This window comes from Rattus norvegicus, chromosome 16 (assembly GCF_036323735.1).
Source record: "Rattus norvegicus strain BN/NHsdMcwi chromosome 16, GRCr8, whole genome shotgun sequence".
NCBI classification, from domain to species: domain Eukaryota; kingdom Metazoa; phylum Chordata; class Mammalia; order Rodentia; family Muridae; genus Rattus; species Rattus norvegicus.
Window position 1 is genome coordinate 48,513,351 of NC_086034.1, and position 12,100 is coordinate 48,525,450.

General features: G+C 34.7%; 1 protein-coding gene across 12 annotated transcripts in view; it reads left to right on the forward strand.

Moving 5' to 3' along the window:
- Tenm3 (teneurin transmembrane protein 3) overlaps nt 1-12,100 on the forward strand; it is a 2,726,621-nt gene that overhangs the window by 528,619 nt on the left and 2,185,902 nt on the right. For all 12 annotated transcript variants that reach the window (XM_063275416.1, XM_039094506.2, XM_039094513.2 and 9 more), the window contains one exon: nt 9,906-9,941. The gene's annotated coding sequence lies outside the window, so the exon portion shown is untranslated. The remainder of the gene's footprint in view (nt 1-9,905; nt 9,942-12,100) is intronic.

A 12,100-nucleotide genomic window follows, 5' to 3' on the forward strand; every position in this document is an offset into this window, starting at 1 on the left:
ATTACAGACAAGGTGCCATACTCACCTGTCATTAATATAGTTGACAGTTAAGACACCATGCCTATGTGTATTCCTTAGGTTCACTGTTCTGGTCTCATTCTTCATAGCCTTCGTTATTGCTAGACAAAGCATTAATCACTTCTCCGTGTCCTCAAGCTCTGGTAGTTTATATTTCATGAATTACTATATCTGCACAACTAAGTGTGTAAACTGTTTAGATCATTCTCTACTTTTCAGTTAACATTGATTCATTTAGGACTCACTAATGGATTATCTGAAATGTCTTAACAAGCTCAGTGACAGGCATTGCAGTGCTTCTTGAGATACAATGGTGAACGAGCCAGTCTCCTTCCCATAGACAGCTTGCCATCTGCAAACAACTTTGAAATTTTTATACCTGCCATCAAAAAATGACAAGGATATTTTTGAGGATAACTAGGAAATGACTTATGTTAAAATTTATTTTATATCGGTACTAGGTAAATTATAGAATTATTTTCCAAATTCCTCATAATTCTGCTTATATTAATTCAAAGAAAGTTTTTTTAAGATTCGGAAATATATGGGAATATATATGAATATATATTTGAAATATATGAAAATATGAAAAATATGTATGAATTATATATATAATTCATACAAAATTGTGTCATTGCAGTTAAAGTATGTATGTACATTCACGTAGAGTCATTACATTTTGCATTAGAAAAAACATTGATATTTTTGCTTTTATTTACAAACTAGATTTTGATCACTATGTTTAGAATTGGAGTTTGACAAAAAAATACCCTTAATTTTATCATCATCCTGGTGATATTGTTCTATTATTCACCTAAAATATGTTATGTCTAATAAAACATTTTCCTGGATTTAACATAAAAAGATTGAGTTTTAAATATAAACCTGGGCCATAAATGGGTTCTCATGAATTTAACTGACAATCAAGCTTGGCAGAAGTCAGAATGTATAAGTCAAATATTCATAGAAGTGTGTGCAGAAGTAGTAATGACAATCTTGTATAATTTGTGATTCTATTATTTCTGAGTTCTGCAATGCAAGTCTGAGAAGTGCTTTGTATGAATGTATGGTGGTTGTTTTTATGATGCATGTTCGCAATCTATTTTTTTCATGATCTATTTTTTCAGTGGCCTAGATGTGTAACAATAACCCCTAATCTATGTAGCATATGTACTTTTGAAATAAGTTTCCAAATATTATGATAAAAACAAGAAACAAGCTGTTATTTTACTTGTTATTGCCTTGCTTCTATGGTTGCAGCTTGGTGAAGGAATTTCAAAAGGCATTCATGATTTCCATTTATTTTTCTTAGTTCTAGCCCACTGTGTGTTGAACCTAACAAAAGGCCTTCTCCAAGGCTGAGGCATATGCCTTTCAAGCAAACATCTCTCAAATCAGCTTAAGATGTTACTGTGCAACCCAGTTATTTTTTTCATCCATTTGCATTTCGTGCTGGGCTGCTCACCCGACCAGGTTATTAGAGTTGGCGGCTGCATGGTATAGATAGTGAGCCTGCTGTATGTAGGTGTCCTCATGAAAATCACCTGGGGCTTCAAGTTCTGCTGTCCTCACCTTATCACATCTGGAACACAGATTTGCTCTGCTCGTCATATTTTGGCATCTGTGAATCACCGTCATGTTGTCATATTCACAGTTACAAAGTAGCCGATGGGAAAGGAGCCAACTACTTGAGGCACTTGGAATGGAAAAAAGTCTGATTTCAGCATTATTCATTGGAAATGCTATTTGTGAAAGCATTTACTTCAGTTTTTGAGAGGCTTGCAATAACTTTAATAGGCAATGCACAATCCTGTTCTTTAGAAGGAATGTTCCTACATATTGAACAGGGAAGGAACCAGTAATTATTGAAAAGCATGGGTAAAATGGACAGCTAGGGAACCCAGAAGGGAGTAATTATACATCTTACACTTAGATTTATCAATAGTAACTGATAATTAAATGGACAATAGGCAAATATGTCAATATAGGTGATTTAGGATAATTATCTCAACCACATTTGGTCTCATAATTTGACTTCATATTTGCTTTTATAAGAATATGCATGTGCAGAAATACAAAACTGATTTGAGAGTATATAAAAATAGTAGCTGAGGGTCTATCCTAAAATATTAAGATAATAATTTCATAGAAGTAAAAGACAGAAATTCTTAATAAGGTTAAACTCCTACCATAACTATGGAAAGAAATTGCAAACAAACTTTTACAATATATTGTTTTTCCAAACTTAGTTATTGCTTGTCAGAGCACATTCAATTCTCAACTCTCTGCACATGGCGTTTCATAGAGTCTTGAATTGAAAGAGTGACTCCTTTTTATAATCTTCCAGGAAATATGGCAGTTTCAGAACCACACACTATGTTTCATGTCACTCTACTGACTCTAACTTCATTTAACATATGCCATCTAACTCAAACCTTTTACTGAACTTATGAATCTCTTCAAGAGTATTCCACTTGTAATTTAATATAAGATTGCTTCTATCACTAAAGGATTTGCTAAGAGACGATAACAGAGCTAAAGGAAATACAAAAAAAAGCCATTCCTTTGCAAAGAATTATGAAGATATTTCCATAGCTTGGATTGTAGTACACATAGGAAATATTTGTGAAATAGTTCAGTATACAAAAGAATTTTCAAAAACACTTGACCAAAAGTGTTTTTAACAAGCAGTACAAGGACAAGCAGCTCATTTTGTTTGGAAAATCCACATTTAATGAAGAACATCTTTAAAACTCTTTAGAGAGGTGAAGTAGTTTTCTGTACAAAAGAACGATGTTTAAGGTTTTTATCTAAGTGCTACTGTAATGCTTTTCTCCTAATCATGATTTGAAAACCAATCCACCACAACTTATACATTTATACGATGGAACTCCTACCAGTTTTGTTGACATTAATGTACTCTTTTTTTAGAATTGATTCTCAAATTATTACCAGGCTCTTTTTGATATTCAGGTTCCTAGTAGGTGATACCAGGTTAAAAAAAAGATGTATGGGGTTTTAAAGCATTTTATGAAAATAACCATATTATATGGCATGAACTTTTGTAATATATCAAAGAATAATGTTTCCCTTGTAAAGTATATTAAAAATTAAGCTTCTCTCTTTGTCTCTGTCTCTATCTCTGCTTCTCTCTCTTTCTCTCATACACACTGATACACATATAAAGAAACACACTAACACACACACACACACAGAGAACATAGGAACGAACACACAGGCACACACAGTCTCACACACACCTCTACAAATGTTTACAGTATTAGAATATTTCACAAGAAAGTTTTCAGTATGGATGATCAGGAAACGAGGAACTACCAGTCTTCTGTGGATTTGACTCCAGTTTACTGGCAATGAACCATGTACCATCCTGTAAACTTTGTAGTCAACATGGTCTCAATCCAGGCTCACTATTGGCAATTCAGACAACAGCCATACTTCTCTAAGTGTAAGGAGAAAATCGTATTGGAGTAGGGAGCAACCTCATATTTTCATAACTTTTTTTTCAGTTCAGTTATAATTTGACTGGATCTTGGAGTGATTTTCTATTCATACTTAGCTAATGCTTAGCTAATGAAAATCCCATATAAGCCACTCATGAATTCTTTCTCCCACTGTCAACAATATATTCCTCATTATGTCATTCCATCAAATTTTCTCAAAAATCTCACCTTTTGATCTTAACTAGCACTTCTTTTCCTTTTCAGTCTTTAAGTTTAGAACCCCTGAAGTGATCCCTTTATTCTGTCTCATAAATGGACTCATTTTTGTCCTAAAGCTAAACTACAATTTTACCTTTAATATCTAAATATGTCATTCAAGGATTCTCAAGTTGAGTTACAGGGATATGCTTCTTCCCTCCTCATTTATCATCCAACATGTCTGGAAATATTTCTGTTTCTGATAACTGCATACTTTCATTCACTAAACAGAAAAAATAAATAAGAAGAAACTTCTTACACTGCGGACATACACAGATGTCCCCTGTGACATATCAATAGCACTGGGATTGAGATGCAAACCAACTAAATATGGTATCACATTGAATAATCTGCTCTAGGCCTGTCTATGCAACAGCACTGCATGAAATATAAGTGGTCTTCATACTTGCTTGCTCTACAATATAAATCTTTAGTCACCTTTTCAAGTATGCTTTTTCTATTCATTCTCACATAGGAAAATGCTTATGTAATCTGAAATTTAGGAGCTGTATTTAATTGCTCTTTCCTTACATCCCATCAATCACAAGTATTTTGGTAGATCTTCCATCATTTATTTTGGCCTCATCACCACTGAGGCTACCACCTCTCCCCCAACCGTTCATTCCCACCACCTCTTGCTGAGTCTACTGCAATGGCTTTTTTCCTCTCTCCTCCCTCTGTTCCCTTTGACGCTTGCTGTCCAATCACACAGCTCCCAAAAGATTACTATAAAAGAAAAAAATCCAAGTACATCACTACACTTACCATATTTACTGTTAAACATTTTTTAAGAAAGTGGTATCCATGATGAAGATTGGTGCCCAGGCCCATCTTTCAGATCTCATTTGTAAGTGTCTCTGAATCACCTTTTTCCTTACAGCCTTCAAAATCCCTTTCCTTTACTTAGGCTTTTGCTCTTGTGTTTAACTCATGGTGCAATGCCATGCCGCCAAATTTTTCCAGACACACTGATTGTTTTATCCTAGAATTTATATATTTTATCCTAGAATAAATATCACATGTTTTGAGAAAATTGCATGATCATGCAAAATAAAATGGTTTTCTGTCACCCTCTGGTGTTGCGATGTGTCAATTTTTTTTAAAAATCTTCTCCACAGTGCTTTGGAGAACAGATTTGTTCTTTCTCTGATTCTCAACATGACAAACTTCAGGGCCCATGATATCTCTTCCTGTGCTTGGATGTCACTCACCTTTATTAACTAAGCTAAGTGAACCTTTCAGCAGTATATACATAATTAGATATGAAGCCTTAGCCATTAAAAAGACAGACACCGTAGCTAATTCCTGAGGGAATGATTGTAAAACTGAACAAAACCAATTTAGAAACAAAGGCGTAGATGCACATATGATAATGTTAAGGTTTGTTTTTGTAAAACTTTGTTTGCTTTTGGCTCAAAATAACATGATTCCCCAAATCTCTCTTGTCTTATAATCCTTTTATAGAAATAATCTTACATTGCAAAATTCAGTCTTTAGTCCTATTTACGTACTGAATACGTTATAAGCCACTTACTGGGACAGAGTGTTACCTTTGTGCCACCCACAACGTTGTGCTGTAGCCTGTCTTTATATTTAGTGTGCCTCTGTTCTTCAATACATAATTTGGGATAGCTATCTGCCATTCATATTTTCTGCTTCTTTCCATGTAATTGAGTTATTGTGCCATTTCTTCTTTAGAAAATGTTAAGGTTACATTATACGTATCATTTGGTAATTTTGCAGCTAAGATAAAAGTATGTAGCAGAGGATGGCCTTGTTGGGCATCAAAGGGAAGAGAAGCCCTTGGTCCTGCCAAGGCTCCGTGCCCCAGTATAGGGGAATATCAGGGTGGGGAAGTGGAAAGGGGTGGGTGGTTGGGGAATACACCCACAGAAACAGGGGGAGGGAGGATGGGATAGGGGTTTATGAACAGGAAACCGGGAAAGGAGATAACATTTGACATGTAAATTTAAAAACTCCAATGAAAAATGTAGACTGGCTTAAAATATTATAAAATCTGTACACTTGAAAGGATAATGATATGCCAATATTCTAGCCACTCCACGAATATAAACTCTGGTCTTCTGCACAACAGTTTTATTACATGATGAATATGATTTTCTTTTTTTAAAACTGAAATACATCCAGGAGGAGAAGAAAATAAATGTTGCTTAACAAAGATCGGTAGATTAAGTATTAAGATGTTTTTAGGATCAGGCAATGTGGCTCTGAGTTCATTATTTGTAAATCTCTTTAGATGCACACACGACAATTGAATTTTAAAAGAAATACTTTTGAAAAGGCAAATAATTTATTGTGCAACTTTTTAGATTTCTTTTTTTACTAATCTTCCTGATTGTTTTTAAAATTTTACATTTCAAATGTTATCCCCTTTCCCGGTTTCCTGTCCATATGGCGCCTATCCTCTTCCCCTCCCCTTCTTCTATGAGGATGTTCCCCTCCCCTTCCATTCCCCACTGCCATTCACTTTATACAAACAAACACACCTTCAAACAGCCCTTCACTAACTTCAGCAATAAGTAATATTCCTGCTTGGGGATATGCAAGACAAATTCTATTTATCGCTTATGAGAATGCAAGAGTTCAGATGAATACACTAACATGTCTCTGTATGTTAGAGTGCAAGAGGATGAAAACCAAGGAAATAAATTATCCTACCAGTGAATTTCAGCAATGTAATGTCCATTTCTAGCGACAAGTAAAGTAGACATTACACTACATGCTCTCTTTTCAGATAATCTTTTAAGTTCGGTGATGATTAACAATTCAAATGAACCGAAATAAACAAAATTTAAGACGAACATGATTTCAAAATTCTTTTAATTGTCCTTCCTATCAAAGGGAGTATATCTGCTGTTTATAACTATGACAGACCATGTTAATTTTCACAAAAGGCTTAAGGGTCCTCAGATTCTGCTTCAATGGATTCGCCTAACAACCATGAACCACAGGGATAAAAAATTTACATAAAAAACATGAGAGGCCAGACTGAAAGAAAGAAAAATGCAAATACAGACTTGAATATAAGCGTCTTTCAAGGTAACCATCTCAACTGTAAGAGCCACCTGCCTCATTTTCATGCCTCGTACCTGCTGTCCTCTATCCAAATAGACATTGGCGTGGGCATGGCTTTTGTTTCCCTAATTAAGTAAATCAGTATGAACTTAGAGGGCAGAGCTACATTTCCATTTCCATTTTGCTTTGTGATGAGTTATTTAGCCACTCCTGATTAATTTCCAAAATGATGTTGCACCAAGGTTACATAAAACACACATGGATGGGTTTCTCTGTCTTCTTTGCTAAGTCTAAAGTGCATAACTATTTTACATAATCAAAAGGATAAATGTCTTCATTGCTTTATGAAATCCTAGTTGTACCTACAAGTGTTCTAAATTGCAACATCAGTTCTGTAACTTTTAAAACAGAAGACATAGGAATGCTATCCCTCCTTTACAACATAATCACTGTAATATCTTCAAACAAGCACGATGTATTTATGTTAACTTCCTATATTACAAATTTGGAGAAATCTGCCATCACCAGCTGCCTATCATCTATCTCTTCATCTATCAATCAATCTACATATCTATCCTCTTCTTCTCTTTCTCCTAATGTATTAATATGTAATATTATATTAAATATTATTATATATACAATCATAATGGATCACCACATATCTCATTGTATATGTGTTGTTCCAGCTATTGAGAAAGTGATGGACTTTAGCATTCTAAGACTTAATAAATTTGAGCATAAACTCATTTTTTTCTGTCTTTTGATTTTTTTCTACTTCTTTCTATTATAACTCCTCATTTGTTAAATGGTTCATTAGTCTTTCAGGACAAAAGTTGGAGATATATGCAAAAATATATTCTGTAAACATGTGTTCTTAGACAGCCAAAATACCTTATCAACTATGCCCTATAATCCCTTAGAATGCTCCTGTTATATATGCCATTGCCACAGAGGCAGTTAAGGCACCTACATTATAATTACTGTCTTGTGCAAGTATGCCTAAGCAGACCTGGGGTTTTTTTCATGGTTTTCATTCTCTATATTTCTTTTATGTCTTTGAAAATCATGAGTTTGTTCTTATGCTAAAATGATACTCTATTACTATCAGTCTAAAATAGTTGGAACACCTTGGCATACTGTAATTACCTTGACCTACAACTTGGAATTCCTGTCTCTCTACAAGAGCTTCTACCATTTTGTTAAAAAAAAGTTTACTTGGCAGTAGTTTAGATTATGGGGTTTCCCTGTGAGCTTGGCCTTCTTCTACTTATTTGCAAGTGGCTGATTAAAATTGAAACAATCCAAAAAACCAAAAAAAAACCAAACAAAAACAAACAAACAAACAAAATAAAAGAGCAACAAGAATGAGACCAAGAACAACCATCCTCAACACTGTTAATGATACTCTCTAATGTTTGCAGACAAGAGCATGTTGCCTTCGAGAGGCTCCTCCCAGCAGCTAATTCAGACAGATACAGACACCCACAGCCAAACAGTGCATGGAGCTTTTGGACTTTTATGGAAGAGTACATGTTTCCTTTTAAGAGAAAGCAATATACCGATATCTATGGGGAGATTAAAACTGATATAGCCACACGAAGGAGGAGAAAACGGAGAAAACCTCTTAGCTTGCTAAGTGACAATCGTAATTGTATACTGTAGAAAGTTCACAGTAACAGGATGACAGATGCAGCTAAATTGTTGTTTATCTATTCGTTAAGCAAATTCATTTTCAGGAATTATCAGTGTTAAACCCAGAATTGTCATTTTGGTTTTCTTCTGATTGTGTACCTTCCTATCAGAGCAGATGGGGAAAAAGAAGTCATCGTTACAGACAGGCAAACATTTGCATGTATTGTTTTATCCAATACTAACCTGAAGTACTTCAGGGAAAGCATAGAGACTGAGGGTAGCCCAGAACAAGCTCATGACCCTGCTCAGGGACCCTGATCAGAAGGGAAAGCTCTTTCCAGCAATAAGAGTCCATGATGAGAAGACCAGCCAGACAGCCTCTGCAGCTCTGCTCAGCACCCCTCCCCTTCTTGATCTTATTAGCCAGTCAATCTAGGATGAGATTGAGAAGCAATTTTGTTGCCCTGACAATTTAACACTCAAGTGAACTCAGATGAGTTTCCCACCGGAACTTCCTCTGTTTACAAATTAGTATCTAAAAGCTATCAATCTTCTAAGGATTTCGATTTTATTCTCACAATATCACAAAACATTTTATATGCACACATACATAATACATATATATATAATATACAATAACAACTCTAACTTGATGAAGCGTCCATGCCGGAAATCATGATGAACATAGTGGAAAACATGTGCATGTGCAATTTTGCTCAGATAAACAAGTAATGCTCCTAGAGGAATTGCAGTTCATAATCTCTCCACTTTGAGATGACATTTCATACACGATGGAAAATAAAGTGCTATTAACAGAGGTTCCGCGGCCACTGATTTTTCCTGTTCCCAGGAAGCGACTTCCTTGCCTCTGATAAGGACTAAGTGCCACATTGATCCAAGGCAGTTTGTTCCACATACTTGAGTTGCTGCATATAACACATGGTTCTGCCTATTGTATCTCAGTGATAATCGTGACGCTTCATAAATAAAAGTCTCTCAAGCATTAATGGAGTTCAGTGACATTGAGAACTTATACAAAAAATTTAACTAACTAATAAAAGGCTTAAAAGACTGCACTTTATGTTAATTATGTCTTTCTGGTGACGTTTTATTTTTATTTAATAAAAGTCAAATTGTCCACTGCACCTAACCTGTTAACTTTCTTGTGGAGGTGTTAATTCTCATGCTTCTCATTATACCCAGTGAGTGGAATATGCTCCAGTCTATACCCATGACCTGGATAATATGCACAATAATTTCTGGTTTTGCTCTCAAACATGAAACTCATTAGCTTTTGTGGTTTTGGTGCACATGCACCGAACAGAAAAGCATTTAATTATTACAACCAAGGAAGTTATTTTCATTTTACAGAGAAGAGAAAGTAAATGAGGTTAGAAAAAGTTTTTGCAAAGTTGCTCTGCAATGGTGCCAAGTATAAAAATAACTTTTTTAATGTTATGTTTACTGACTACCAATAAATAATGTGTTTTATTTTAACAGGTGAATTGCTACCAGAAGCCAGATTTCCTCTAAAAAGTAAGTGCCTTTTAAGAAACATCATATAATAGTATCATAATTTCTGATTTATAGTCCAGAAGACCATATTAATTTTTAAGCCCTGTGGTGGACAGCTGTGTTGTTCAAAGGGGAGGATATATAGCATTAATTATCTTAAGTTCCAGATTACAGTGCCTGATGCCGACATTATGTAACAGGGACAGACAGGCACATCTTCTGTCTTCATGAGAAATATTAATTAACGCGGTGAGCTTCAGAAAGAAATACCTCCTGAAATACAAAAGGATATGGATCAATTTGATCACATTTGTTTCAGTTCTTATTGGATTTAAATAATTTTCATGGAAATTACTTGTAACTTGTGTCTACATTTTTTTCATTATTTTTTCTTTACTGTATGGTTGGGTTTTCGTTACTTTGTGTGCTAAAAAAATGGTTGTGTACTCAAGATATTCCTGAGGCAAGACTACATATTTTTACTTAAGTATATATAATGCTAATTTTACTAATATATTGATTATATTCAACTGACTTAAGTCGTAAAAAAGACTCAATTGGCCCAGCTTATTTCCGAAATCTCAAGAGATTAACAAGTAAATAGGACATTTATATTGAAGATGCTTTATTACTTATTTTGTATGGAGTAATGACCAGACCTTGGGCTTGTTTCTCACCCTGCCATTCCCCATAAAGAATTAAAACATTATAGCGGTATTAATTTATGCAGCCTAAGAATAAAGCCCGCTTGGTTTTTGAAACACTGTATTTGGTGTCTTCAACAGGCAGGTGTAGAACTTTCAGGGTCAACATATCTGCCTCGTCATCTTAATTATAACTTCCTGTAATTTGTTGGTGCTACATGGTTATCATTTCTCTCTTACATATATACATTTTTTAAATTCTGAACCAAGAGAAAAGCCTACCTCTTCTTTGCAATATTTGAGGCCCTTTTCTAGTTATAATGGAGAATTTTTAATTTTGTTAAGAGTTAAGAACAGCAAATTGATACACTGTGACTCATCCTCTGCCTAATCATTTTGTATTTATGGGGTGAGGTTTTCAACACCAGGCAATGTCTGTATATCAGCCTGGGGTTCAGTGTAGTAACCGTCATGTCAAGTTTTAAATGTGCTTAGCAAACAAATGCATTTTATAGGTTCTTTACAACTTCAAAACACTCTTCTCTGATGCTTTAAAAGGCCTGGACTACTTTGATCTGAGCTCATAAAACTGTTAAGTAACTGACCAATAATTTACACTGAAAAGTACAATCACAATTTGCACACTTGGTGGATATTAGAGGCACTAGAAATGCAGGATTTTTTTGCATGAGCTTAGCATTAAATGTTGTAAGTACATGGTCAGGAGTTGAAACCTGTGCTCCAAGTATATTGGGCAACAAAATAAAGCTTGCAGAAATCTCCATGTTGCATGCAGATTTAATGACTTTGTGCTTAATTATTAAACTGTAGACCTAGCTGCCATGTTTCATAGCTCTGAAACTTTGAGTAAGTTCCCTAAGATCTTTGAGATATTTTAAGCAGTTGTCAAACTAGGCATAACAGAATCTATTTTCCAAGAAGACTTTAAAGATGCTGAAGATGACATTTCTATTTTCCCTATATTCAATGAGAAAAACCTTTTGTTCTGCGTGGCCAGTTCCAGGAAAAGTCCATAACAGATCATCAGATTAATGTTTTTATTTGCAGAAGGCTCCTTTATGCTCTGTTTCATAGATGCACTTTTTCTTGAGTGTGCTTAGTAAGATACTAAAATTTCAAACAAAGGATATTATAATGATTCAGTCTATACAATGTAGTTAAGTTCTGTTGCCAATGTCTATATATAAACAGATTAAATAGGCCTACAGACATTTTGTGAATACTTACAACTCTCAGTACAGTAACTATTTATTACATTGCTGAGATAGGCAGATTCAAAATTAACAGCATGTCTTACCGTATAAATAATGTGCATTTAAGTAGCTGATATTTCTACTTAGGCTGTTCTGAAAGCTAATGTTCTATTTAACATGCTGAAGCTTGGAACCAGTCTTCTCAGAATTCCATGTCTTTTTTTTGCAGTAGTTTTTTTTCCTCTCAAACTCATCTGGGTGGACTGGCTGTAAATGGCTCAAAAGGTATTTTTTGTTTAGTTTTCTTTACATGTTAAAAGCA